This window comes from Oenanthe melanoleuca, unplaced genomic scaffold (genome assembly GCF_029582105.1).
Source record: "Oenanthe melanoleuca isolate GR-GAL-2019-014 unplaced genomic scaffold, OMel1.0 S001, whole genome shotgun sequence".
In the NCBI taxonomy this organism is placed as follows: Eukaryota; Metazoa; Chordata; class Aves; order Passeriformes; family Muscicapidae; genus Oenanthe; species Oenanthe melanoleuca.
Genome location: NW_026612650.1, coordinates 7633425 through 7644865, shown reverse-complemented (window position 1 = coordinate 7644865; position 11441 = coordinate 7633425). Strand labels below are relative to the sequence as shown.

Genomic DNA, 11441 nt, shown 5'->3' with positions numbered 1-11441 from the left:
CAGGGCTGGGGGGGACACACGGCTCCCCCAAAATCAGCGCAGGACAGAGTGGGAGGTCCGGGCTGGGCCCTAGGCCAGGTGAGGGGCTGCAGTCCCTTCTGGCTCAGGAGCTCTGTGGACAGATAAAAGGGGGTGACACTGACCAGGGGCCCCCAGCAGGAGCACACACACTCCAGAGGAATGGGAACACGACTCTCTGAGATGCCCCCCTCACCTATTTGCACAGCTAGAAGCCAAGCCCCAGTACCAGGAAGATGAAGCCCAACATGGAGCCCCCAATCTGCATCAGCACCTTGCTGTGGGCAGCATCTGGCAGCATCTCTGGGGGTCCACAGGGCTCAGGACCCCCCAAAACCTCTCATAGAGATCCCAAGCCCCTCCAAGCACCCTCCCAGTCACCCCCACCTGTTGGGAAGGAAATAGAAAAATCTTACGAATGTGAGTGCCTAGCGAGAAGTTCTGAAACAATAGATGAAATAGAAGTGTTAGCAGTTTTTGACTTTGAGGCTGAAAACAGCCATGAGAAGGCTTAGGGCCTCTTCCTTTGTTTAGATGATGCCAAATGCCACAAATACCAAAGAACCAACAGACATCCTGTTCCAAGCATGGCAGGAAAGGTCTGAAGATAAGTGTTATAGATAAGAAAGCCATAAAACATGGTAATTTAGTGATTCCTATAGGTTGCCTGCAAATATTAGGAAATTAGTATATTGTATTAGATTGGTTATTGGAAATTAGAATATTAATCATAGAAGAATACTTATTGTATTGTAAATGGGAAATCACTCTCTTACCCCTCTTATATTCCCTCTTACGCCTCTTATCCTCTGTTCTCTCTTATCCTCTTTACTCTCCATGCTCTACTCTCTCTTACACTCTTTCTTACACCCACGCCCTTATAATAAACTACAAACTTCAAGACAGAACATAGAGCTCCTGAGTCTGTCCTGACGACTGTCCACCCAACCAAAAATCCCCACACCCACCTACTCAGAACTCTCCATAACCTGTTCCCAATCTCTTCCCAGCTTCCCCAGGACCCACCAAAGCCCCCTCCTGTCCTTTTCATGATCCCCTAACCCCCTCCCAGTAACCCCCCATTGCCCAAGGGCTTCCAAACCTCTCCCAGTCCCTTCCCAGCCCCACCAGGACTCACCAAAACCCTCCCAATCTTCACTGCACAACCAACGGCATTCCAACCCCTGCTTTCCAATCGTTGATCTTTTTCTATCCCTTTCAGGCTCAGTCAAATCCTTCCCAGTTACACCCAGCACCCCCAAACTGCCTCCCAGTACCCACCAGGATCCCCAGAACCCCATCCCACCCTCCCCAACGTTCTTCCAACTCCTTCTCAACCTTTCTAGGCCTTCAAACCCCTAGTCCCAGTTTAAACCAGGCTATCTCAAACTCCCTCCCAGTTACTCCCAGCACACCCCAATCCCTCTCTCACCCCCCTCACTGCCTCCCCACTCCCCCCACACTGTGGGGTCCAGGCTGTGCCCCAGTGCTGGCTCAGGGGGGGCTCCAGGCTGACGTGCTCCACCTGGCAGCTGGAGATGATCCCACACTTCGGGGAGGGGTTCCAGCAGCACCAGGAGCTGGTAGAAATCCAGTTTCCATTGGGGACCAAGTCAGTGGCCATCACATGCCCTGAGAGCTCCTGCTGGCCCTGGAACCACCTCAGCTGGATCTTGGCAGGGTAGAAATCTATCACAGAGCAAGGCAGGGAGCTGGGGCTGGGCTGGGAGCTTGAGGGCCACAGAGATGGATACACTGGAGGGCACTGGGAGAGAGTGGGGACACTGGGATCAGCTGGGGGAACTGGGAGAGATGGGAGTGGGCTGGTGTGGCACTGAGAGGGACTGGGAAAGAAATTGGAGAGAGTGGGGAGTGAGTGGAGTGGATTGGGGCAATGGCAGAGAGAGTGAAGGTCTGGGATTGGAATTAGAAGGACTGGGAGTGCACAGGGAATGGAATTGCTGTGGACTGAGAGGAATTGGGAGGGACTCTGCTGACATTGGGGGGACTGTGAAGACACTGGCAGGCCCTGGGGAGGCTGGGATGGACTGGGAGAGCCACAGGACTCACTTGGGCTGATGGTATAGGAGGCCCCAGCAATGTGAACAAGAAGGGCTGACGTGTCTCAGGTGATTCCCAGGGAGGTTCTGAGGGGCTCCAGGGTCATTCCCAGGGCAGGGGCTGAGGGGACATACTCTGCCCCACGCTCACCTCTGCACTCCACGAGGAATGGGCTGGACAACTCGTAGTTGTTCTGGCAGTGCCTGTCCACCGCAGCCCGTCTGTGCTCCATCCATTCCGGGTCGCTGTTCCAGTACCTGACAACCTTGTCCCCAAAGGAGGTGTCCCCACGTACAGCCCCACATCGCTGCCGAAGTGCAGGAATTGCTCCCAGTTGGAGATATTCCTCTCCACTGACCTCACGCGGTTGGTGCCGTTAATGAAGTGTAGGAACTAAATGCACTGAGGATCTCACAAGGGTCATCAACTCTCTGGTGGCCAAATCCAGCCCTGTGCTCCCTGCAGTTGTGGGCACTCTGGGAAGGGTTCAGCTGTGGGTCAGATGGCCGGAGAGTGGGTTGGTGGTCACCTTGTGTGTGAGGCAGTGATTGGCTGGGGAGATGCGTGGGCACCACAGGATCAGAGAGCTGACTGGGTAAAGGGACATGTCAACAGCAACACCACAGTGACAGGCAGCCAATGCTTGCTTGCTTCAGTGAAGTTTTGGTTAACTTTGCATTATGTTTTGAGTATAAAAAGGCTTGTTTGGTTACAATAAGCAATCTTCCTGGGAGCAAGTAAGCAAGTTTGTGTGTCTTTGTTCCTTATTGCAATATGTGACCATGTAATGGCCATGACGATGACTCAGCTATGATTTGACATGACCGTGATATGATTGCAGCCGTGAGTTGACCATGAAGTGACCATGACCACCATCATGACATCACCATGATCATGAGATGACCATGATATTATTGTGGCCATGAGTTGATCACGAGATGATCATAAGATAAGCATGACCATTTGATGGCCATAACTGTGACCATGGCCATGAGATGATTGTGACCATGAGAGGACTGTGACCATAGGATGACAGTGACACAGCCAGGCGGTGATCAAGATCATGAGCTGACCATGAGATGAACATGATATAACCATGAGCATGAGGTGATTGTGATCAGGAGATGACCATGAACATGAGATGATTGTGATCAGGAGATGACCATGAACATGACCATGAACTGACTACAAGATGACTATGACCATTTCATGACTGTGAGCATTTAATGACCATGACACAGCCGTGAGGTGATCAAGGTCATGAGGTGACCATGAGGTGACTATGACTTAACCAGAGCCATGGGGTCAAAAAGACCATGGCCATGATATGACAAGGACCATGAGATGGCCATAAAAATGAGACAACCATGATCATGAGATGACTGGGACCAAGAGATGACCATGAGATGACCAAAACACAACTACGGCCATGAGACCATTGTGACCATAAGGTAATTCTGAGATGACTATATGATTACCATGACTGTGAGAAAACCACACCGTGACCATGAGAGGATCAAGACCATGACATGATAGTGACCATGGCCATGAGATGGCCACAAGATGATCATGAGATGACCATGACTATGATATGAACTTGACAGAACTGTGACCGTGACCGTGACCATGAGATGATGGTGATCAGGAAATTACCATGAGTATGGAATGGCCATGAGATGACTGTGACCATGAGATGACCATGATCATGAGATGATCAGGACCATGGGATGACCATTACAATGATATAACCATTACTGTGAGGTGACCATGAGCATGAGATGATTGTGACCAAGAGATGACCATGAGATGACCACAACACACCATGGCCATGTGTGATCAGGATCATGAGGTGACTGTGAAATGGCCATTACAGTGAGATGACCGTGAGCATGAGATGACCAAAACAGAACCAAGACAGTGACATGACCATGGCTGTAAGACAATCATGACCATGAGGTGACTGTGAGATGACCATGACCATGACACAACCACAGCCATGAGATGACCGTGATATGATTGTGAACATGAGTTGACCAAGAGATGATTATGAGATGACCATGACCATGACATGATTGTGATGATGAGATGACCATGAGCATGAGATGACCATGAGCATGCAATGACCCTGACACGGCCATGGTCATGAGATGACCATGAATGTGAGATTACTGTGACCAAGAGATGACCATAAGATGATTGTGCTCATGAGACCATTGTGACCATGACATGGCCACGAGGTGATCATGATCCAATTGTGACCATGAGATGACCATAACAATGAGATCACGGAGATGATGAGATGATGACTGTCAGGAAATGACCCATCATCATGCAGTGGCCATGAGATATCTGTGATCATGAGATAACCATGACCATGACCCAAATACAGCCGAGAGATGACCATGATAAGATTGTGGGAAATGAGCTGAACATGAGATGATCATAAAATAACCATGACCATGACACAACCGTGACCATGGGATTACCATTACAGTGAGATGACCTTGACTGTGAGACCCTGACAATGAGATTATTGTGACCAAGAGATGACCATGTGATGATCACAACACACCACGGCCATGTGTGATCATGATCGTGAGGTGACTGTGAGATGACCATTACACTGAGATATCCATGAGCATAAGATGATGGTCATCAGGAAATGATGGCCTGAGGTGGCCATGAGATGATCAAGACCATGAGAAGACCATGAGGTGATCATGAGATGATCATGACCATGACACAACCATGATCATAAGATGACAATTACAGTGAGATAACTGTGAATGTGACCATGACAAAACCATGACCAAGAGATGGCCATGAGCATGAGATGATTGTGACCAAGACATGACCACAATACAACCATGGCCATGTGGTGATCTAGGGCATGACAATGATGCCTTAAGTTTTAGTTGGTATATTTTCCAGTTTCTGTACTGCATTAGTATATAACTCTGAACTTCATAGAAAGTGTTAGAGTGTTCTCCTCACAGTTTAGTTAGACAAAACAATCCTTTTCCAGCCCAAGAACCAAGGACATGGTTGAAGCTCCAGGCCCAAAAAATACAAACAATAGCGAATTGAGGAGAGCGATGTGGGAGGATGGGTGCAGCCAACAGCACAGCCCCTAGAGATGGAGCTGGTGGGCAGAGCCTTCTACCGAGAGGGTGGAGAGGGAACCTCCCATAGAGGGAGTGGTGCTTCTACTAGTCTCAGCGTTGTGAGTTTCCACTGCAACACCTCACCCACGGAGCTGCCTCAGGAGATGACGGCATCGAAGTGAGATGCAGCCAGCCCAGCTCCCAGAGTACTGTAAGTCATGCTGGGTGATTTCTAATATCGATGTTGGTCAAAGCAGATCTACCACAGCAGATTCAACAGTCAGACAGCTCTTGGTCAGATAGCTCTTCCGAAGAGGAAGATGAGTTCACAGCTGCCCTGAGCAGGCAAAAGAAAAGAAAGACAGCCAGAAAAACCATAAAAGAACACAGCCCTACAGCAAAACTTACTAGGTCAAAAAAAGAAAGAGGAAAAGAAGTGGTTCTGCCAGCCCCTTTATGGCAAACAGTCGGCAACCAGGGACCAGTATATGTAAAGGTTCTATACTCCCTTATCGAGTTAGAACAGTGGAAAACTACTGTGGGGAAATATCAGGAAAACCCAGATAAGGTGGCAAATTTAGTAGAAAGGGTAATTAACATACAAAACCCTGACTGGGCTGATTTGATCTCTATATTTGACAGATTACTTGATCCCAATGAGAGATGAAGGTTAATAAAGCTGTTACAACCTCGGTAGAGGCAAGTATAGCAAGAATAGCAGATGGGTTGACCCAAGGCACCGTTACAGAGGTATTCCTTCTAGAAAATCTGGGATGGGGCACTAATTTACCAGAACATATGGCAAAGTTAAAACAATACCAAAATCTTGTGGTATATTGTTCTGGCGGAGGTAGTTTTTCAGAGACATACAAATGACACAAACTCTCAGAGATCCTTGTTATAACAACCCCAGTTTATTCTTCCAGCCTCCTTTAGGAAGTTTAAAACTCCTGGATCTAGAGAGTGGATTGGTCTGGGTTTTAGCACTGTCCAGCTCCCTGGCCAATGATACATCTGCATTTGGGGCTCAATGAGATTGGCTGAAGGTCTCTGTCTAGCTTTAAATCCAACCAGTCCTTTCAGGGATTGTTTACTAGGCTGGTTGAGTTTTGGGGGACAGCTTCAGACTAGCTGCCTGTGACAATATATGGGTTAAAACATGGTGTCCATAAAGCTCTAAATTGGTCCAAGCTTTACAAAGTACAGTAAAATTTTGATGAATCACCCAGTGATTTTTTTAAATAGGTGAAGTGAAACTGACATCAAATCTACACATCTAAATCCCAAATCATTCGAAGGGAAAGCACATCTAGTTCTCTTGTTTATGGGTCAAGCTACGAATGATGTAAGAAGAAAGCTGCAAAAGATTGAGGGAGTTTGAGATATAGATAAATTACTAGAAGTGGCCTGGAAGGGGCCCATATACAAGAGTTAGACCTCAACCCAGTAAGTTGCCAGTGAGAAAGCTACTCATGAAAAGTCACCGAAGAAAACTTCTACAGGAAAAGATCAGGGTGCCTGTTGTAAAAAATGGGGATATTGGAAGAAGCATGGTCCCGCATTGAAACAAATATTCCCAGTTCCTCCACTCCCGGTAGTACAAAGCTCAAGCTCAGAATAATGGGGACCAAAGGCTTCTCCCCCAGCAGGGCCCTTGGTTAGAGCTAAGCTGGGGAAAGATGACATCTTGGTAGATACCAGAGCAGCATATTCTGTGTTAAATACCTTAGAAGGGAAACTGAGTTAAGATACTTTTAGTTGGGGTGACCGGGGTAAGCAAAACACAGCCTTTCTTCCAACCTTTAAAATTCAAACTGGGGAACTACTGGGTAACCCATCAATTCCTCTATATGCCTAACTCCCTTAAGCCATTGCTGGGGAGGGATTTGCTAGAAAAATTGGAAGCAGAAATTAAATTTAAGAAGGAAAGGGTGTTCAAGTTGTAATATCTGAATCTAAATTTGTCCAAGTTGTTGCATTTTTTTTACAGGAAATACCCACTGAAGTTGAAAATGCAGTCAATCCAATAGTGTGGGCCACTGATATCCCAGCAAGATCCAAATAGGCAGAACCAGTGAGTATTGCACTCAAACCAGGAGCCACGCTGGTAAGGCAAAAAACAGTACCCTTTGAAATTAGAGGACTGTAAGGGATTGGTATCTTTAATTGAAAAATTACTTCAGTGCGAGTTACTAGTGCAATGTGAGTCCAGATGCAACACCCCCATATTAGCAGTTAAGAAACCTGATAATAAGATAATAATTATCAATTAGTACAAGATTTAATAACAATTAACAAAATTACAGAGGACTTATACCCAGTGGTAGACAATTCCTACACCCTTTTGACCACACTGACAGTTGAATTAGGGTGGTTTACTGTTGTAGACCTGAAGGATGCCTTTTTCTGCATTCCTGTGCACAAAAGTAGCCAAGAGCTTTTTTACTTTTGAATGGGAAAATTCCTGAGACAGGGAGGAAAAGTAAACTTACTTGGACAGTTTTACCCTGAGGTTTCAAGAATAGACCAACAATATTTGAAAAGCAGCTAGCAAAAGAATTAGAAGGCTGCAAAAGAGAAGAAGCAGAAGGAGTTATTCAATATGTGGATGACATCCTGATTGCGGCCAGAACCAGAGATGACTGCATATGATTTACCCTAAGTTTATTAAACTTCTTGGGACTGAGTGGGTACAGAGTTTCTAAAGACAAAGCACAGTATGCCAAGGAAGCTGTACTTTACTTGGGGCTTGAGATCTTCCATGGGCACAGACAGCTCAGCTATGAATGGAAAGAAGCCTTCTGTCAACTCCCAGAGCCCCATACTATGAGAAAGATGCAAGCTTTTCTGGGAATGGTAGGTTGGTGTCATTTGTGGATAGCAAATTATGGACTGCTGGTACAAGCCCTCTATGGAGCATTAAAAGCAGCCAAAAGAGGAATTATCTTATGGACTGAAAACACTAGAACAGTCTTATGTGATTGGTGCTGAGCCCGAGACATAGACACAAGCACTTTCTTTTTCATGTGACAAAAAGCACTTTATTGTTCTGTACTGCTCCTTAAATAACTTCCTTAACGTTCCTCGGCCAGCACTTGTGATTGGTTCAAAGTTCAGGCTGCCCAGTCTTTTTGACCAGTAGCCTCCGCAGCCCAGGCAGGAGCCCATAGGTCCAAATCCTTGTCTATTTCCAAATTTGTCCTATCACTATTCCTGAAGGACTGTCTGTCCCATCAGGCTGCTTCTCCATATATATCTGAGTAACAAACCAGCTTGTACTGTGACAATTCCCCATTTCTTTTTTATTAATTTGAAAAAAAATTTAAAAATGCAAATATGCGGCTTGTTCTCTGTTATCTTACCTGCAAGGATCCTTTTGCATGCAATATGACATTGTCAGCATAAATTCAATTTGAATGGGTCATTTACCTAGCTTAATAAATTTGGTTTCTTAGTTGGTGATAGGTTCCATGTACCTGAAGCTGCAGTGCTTATGTTCAGGAGCAGTTGGGTATTTAGTTATATTCTGGTTTCACATATCACAATTTAACTGCTCAACAACAGAATTATAACTTTGTTTAATAAAACATTTAGCTTCAGAGCTGTGTAAAAAACCAATTTAACAAAGCAATTTGTAAACAATAAAGTATTTTGTAAACAAACAACTCTTATTTCAATGTCCTATACCCTGTGAGGTAGGTACAATTTCTGTTATTCATGTTACAGGCTCGATTGCTTAGTAACTATAATGTTACAATTCAACATTAAACATGAATTATTCAGTTCAAAACCATTAACATTTTAAAAACAAAAGGCCGTTTAACTTAAAACTATTTCAAATAAGAACATACATATTTCTTTTATTCTTTACTCCTCTTTCTTTATTTTATTTAAAAACAATAAACCATTTAACTTAAAACTGTTTCAATTAAGAACACACGTTTCCTTTTCTCCTTTCTCTCCCTTTGTTTTTAGAAATTAGAACAGGAACAAAACATGCACTTTTGAATTACCTTAATTTGGTGAGAATTATAATTGCTGATATATTACAATCCAGTTTTAGTGTTTAATACTGTTGAGGAGTTTTCCTTTAAATGATTACTAAGGAGAATCTTCTCCAGGTAAGATTCTTCATGTTTATCCCAAAGGAAAAGGTTTTAACTTTTGCAAGGCTAAATCAGCTAGTCAAAATCACTTGCTTTCATTTTTAACTCAAAAATATCTGGATTTCATCATTTTCTCTCCTTGTCAGTCAGATTTCTATCTGGCCACAACTGAAACAGACTTAAAAGGTTTGATGGTAAGTATTTCGTTTTCCTTAGTTAAAATCTGAATCTGACCAGGATTGAGACTGTAGACTAGACAAAATTTTCTATTATATTTTAAAACAAACCTTTACTAAATTTTGAATACTGTAAGCAAAAGTGATAAGAGGTAGGTATTTTAGAAAACTTTGTAATTGTAATTTGTCAATGAAATATTTTTTACTAAACTAATCTGCATAGATTTGACTTGTTGAACTTATAATGTCAGAGTAAGCAAGATCTTCAAACTTTTCTGGATGGCTGATTGAGTATGATGCTAGTGCAATGTATATGAGTAACATTAACAATCATTCTACTGTGAATTTCAACATACACTTAAGAAATTTTAGATTATATTTGCAATATTGATAAAACACCTTTTTTGCAACTGTAAAAGAACTAATTTGTGCAGCCTCAGTACCTATAAATGACAGCAGTAAGTATTGTACTACAGATTTTACGACATGTTTAACAAACTGCATCCCATATTTGCAGTACTGACATGGTATCTTCACTGCAACTTCAAAAAAAATAAAACAGGTTAACAAGGCAAATGTTAATTTAGTAAAGGTTGCAAAATATACATGCTTTGGCAAAGTTACATTAGAGGTGGGTAAAACAGATGTTGAACTCTGCTGAAGGTGAATGTTGGTTACATTGCCTTGGTTGGTGTAAAGTTTTTTAAATTTTATTTTCACTGTCGTAAGACATGAGACAAGTAACATGTTTTTACATTTGTTGAGAAGATGGTTTGTCCTCTGTTGCTGTGTTCTAGCCTTTCTATGTGTCCAGTGATATCTTTTCAGGTCAGCTTGTTTGCTACTGTCTCTACGAAACTTTACTTTGGTAATTCTTTTCTTGCTCTTTTTCACTCAGTGAGCATTTTGCAGGGATTTTTTCCCCACACTCTAATTTCTAGTTCTGATGCTAGTGTAGGTGTTTGGGTCCCACCCCCTACCTGGGATGGTGGCTTTTCGTGTAATTGCAGCTGTTTGAAAATGCTACATGGTTGCAGGCCATTCCCCTTTTATATCTATGTGTTTCTCCTCCCCATAGCTTAGTGGAAGGTTAGTATGTAGGTGTTTATTTCTTGGGGAGAGATTTCCCTGTTCCCACGGACACTGTGTGTTAATTAAACTGGCGACTTAAAAATCTCCTCCCGCTACCCTTAAAATTTCCAGTTTTCAGTTGGAGGTATAGATAAGCTTTAAGATGTGGTTAAAGGCTTCATTTCGGAGATCACAGAAGGATTGGAGCTGTTATTTGAAGCAGAAGTTGAGTTCAGAGCTTTGGTGTTTTTACTTCCGGCTTCCATGGGTTTCTCAAGGTGTCCAAAGAACCTCCTAGTATGAGGTCATGGGGGATTCCCCTTTCCAGGCAGTTGTTGGCAGGGGTTTCCATGGTGACTGGAGGTGGAGGCAGGCTTGCTTGCTGGGATGAAATCATACCCTCCAAAGGCTGGACTGGGGTCAGGACCCTGTCCCTCGGAGGCTGGACTGCAATCAGGGGTACCACCCAACAAGGCTGCATCGAAGGAGGGGGTACATCCCACCAAGGCGTGGTTGCAGAAAAAGACACACCCCACCACGGCTGGACTGGTGGTGAACCCACACCCCCTGAGGGAGGCTGGGTTTCTTTTTTCCCACCTGTAGCCACAAGGCCGCTGCCGTCTCGGGATTTTTCCTGGCTTTTTCTTCTCCTGCCATGTGGTCACTGCCATCTTGGGGCTTTCCTCAGGCCCCCCCACAGCAATATGGGATGGATTAGGGGTCTCTGAGACAGCTGCTAAGGGTTTCTCAGTCAGTGAAGTCTCTCTGCATGGCGTAAGTACATTTTCTTCCATGCTGCTGCTAGACAAATCCGCTTTTATCTCTTTCAGCAACTTTAATATAATTCCCTAAGATTTAATTTTATTTTATCATTGTTTAAAGCAGCATTTAATATTTGTTCTCCA

General features: G+C 44.1%; 1 pseudogene; it reads right to left on the bottom strand.

The window, feature by feature from the left end:
• Positions 1-226: 226 nt before the first annotated feature.
• Positions 227-5357, bottom strand: LOC130266019 (class II histocompatibility antigen, B-L beta chain-like; annotated as a pseudogene).
• Between the last annotated feature and the right edge of the window lie 6084 nt (positions 5358-11441).